Source organism: Chrysochloris asiatica, unplaced genomic scaffold, assembly GCF_000296735.1.
Source record: "Chrysochloris asiatica unplaced genomic scaffold, ChrAsi1.0 scaffold11349, whole genome shotgun sequence".
Taxonomy (NCBI): Eukaryota; Metazoa; Chordata; class Mammalia; order Afrosoricida; family Chrysochloridae; genus Chrysochloris; species Chrysochloris asiatica.
This window is the reverse complement of record NW_006419867.1, coordinates 997-3,074: the sequence shown is the minus strand read 5'-3', so window position 1 is coordinate 3,074 and position 2,078 is coordinate 997. Positions and strand designations below refer to the sequence as shown.

Genomic DNA, 2,078 nt, shown 5'->3' with positions numbered 1-2,078 from the left:
ATCTGTTTGCCAAGTCTAACAATTGGTCCCTTTTCCCCTATTATCATAATATCTATTTTAAGTGTGAATCTCTTGCCGTATCATTGATGCTATGTTTGCCATATGGATTTTTTTTTTTAGAGTGGAGCAGCCATTTGAGATTATTTTCGGAGGAGGCGAACTCATTCTTTTTTTTTTTGAGGGCCAGGGAAGAGGCTCCACTGCTTTAATTGAAGGTCCCCAACAACACAGGTTTACTTTTTCTTCTCCACATCCTGCTCTGCAGCTTCCTTGGCCCTCTTTGCCCGGATGCCGAAGAGCCAAGCATGGGCATGGGCCATGCGGAGACTGGCAAATTCCTTGAAGTCCTTCTCTTCCTGCATGATGACCCGGGCTTTCTCCTTTTTGTAGACATTCCAGATGGGCATCACTGGTCCGGTCAGCTGAGTGGCCAGTTTGAGTTCTTAGGCACAGCTGTTTCCCTCCTTGGGGGCAGAGGGCTTCCGGAGGAATAAGATGAGCTTGGAACGGTATTCCTTCAGCCGCATAACATTGGCCTGCAGGGAATTAGTGGATTTGTTACTCCTCCTGGGGTCCACAGAGATCCCCATGGTCCATGCCATGTTCTTGTGGATGCTAGCCACCAGCAGTTCTTCCAAGCTGAAGCCCCTGCCTGCTCGGACTTTGGTGTGATACCACACCGTGGGGCAGCACACAATGGGCCGGACGGGTCCCGACTCAGGGCGCAGGGCAATACGGCGGGCTTTGGCTTGTCGGGCCTTGCATCTGCGGATCTTCTGTGCCGGCTGGTTGAATCGCTGTGGCTACTCGCTGCTGCCAGTCCTTATGGAAGTCAGGCTTCAGGATCATGCCATTCCGGCTGGGCGCCATGGCTGGCTAAGGCCCTCCTCGAAGGAGAATGGCCAAGTAGCTCATTCATATATTTTATATTTTTGTTTTCTACCAGAAAAAAAAAACAACAGAAAGTTGACTTTTAGGAGTCTGAGAGTTGGTGTCAAAAAGACCCTATTCCCTCCAGTTTTATTTATTTTTTATGAAAGAATTACTGAGAGGAAAAATGATGTAAGTCTGCTCGTTTAAATACAGCAGTTGGAGACTTGTGTTGGTGTGAATTATTGCCCAGGTAGCTTGCCTCTTAACTTTTGGTTGGTGGTACTGAGTTTTTCTGCTCACTATGTTTCTTTTCTTCTTCTTCTCTCATCCAGTTTGTGTAAAATTTCCTTTTTAATGTAACTGTGTTAGGTTTTTGGGACACATACACCTTGAATTTGTGTAAACAAAAATACGAATATTTTGGTGTATAGATCTATAAAGGAGGGAGAGAAGGTCAGGATTATACTGGACTGAGAATCCTGGAACCAAGATTTGATGTTTCTTCAGTACACCCTCGGTTTCTTATTACCCCTGCTGCACCCTGCTTTTCACCTTCATTCTCTTTTATTACACAATTGGCTACAGGCAATGGTGGGTGGCCCCCAGGAGACATTTCTTATCTTCTTCAGAGTTGTGTATTTACAGCTTTGATTCAAAAGGAAAACAAGTTTTTTAAAACAGAGTTTTCTTCTTCCAGTTCAATTTAGAAGCTCCCAGGGAAGTACTTGGCTTCAGGCCAGTTTGAATTGCATGGCCAGCATTGAGGCCAAAACAATGGTGTCTATTATCAGAATACAGACATACAGACATTGTTCCTGAGCTAATCAGGGATTAATACTAGTCAGTCATTCTTGAGTCTTTCTCCTCAGCTACCAGTTCATCAGGAAACTTGGGGCTTTAACTGTAGCTGCTGTCCACTTTGAATTCTGTCTGTCTGCTCAGCTGACGGCTTGGCCATTGACCAACCCTCCACCATTCCTCTTCCCATCCCTTCCTAACACTGATGTTCTAACTGAACCTATCTCTTGTAGTTCTGGGAATCTCTCTCCTTTCCTCTTCCCTTCCCTTTGTCACTTCTAACTTACTTATTTAGACATGTATTTGTTTCTACTTATTTTGAACACTAGACCATAGCCTAAAGTCAGCTTTCTGCTCTACCTGATATATACAACTCAGTTTTATAGGTTAAGTAGGCTTGGTATTAT

The 2,078-nt window shown here is 44.5% G+C and overlaps 1 pseudogene; it reads right to left on the bottom strand.

Moving 5' to 3' along the window:
- Positions 1-233: 233 nt before the first annotated feature.
- Positions 234-870, bottom strand: LOC102836074 (annotated as a pseudogene).
- Positions 871-2,078: the final 1,208 nt, after the last annotated feature.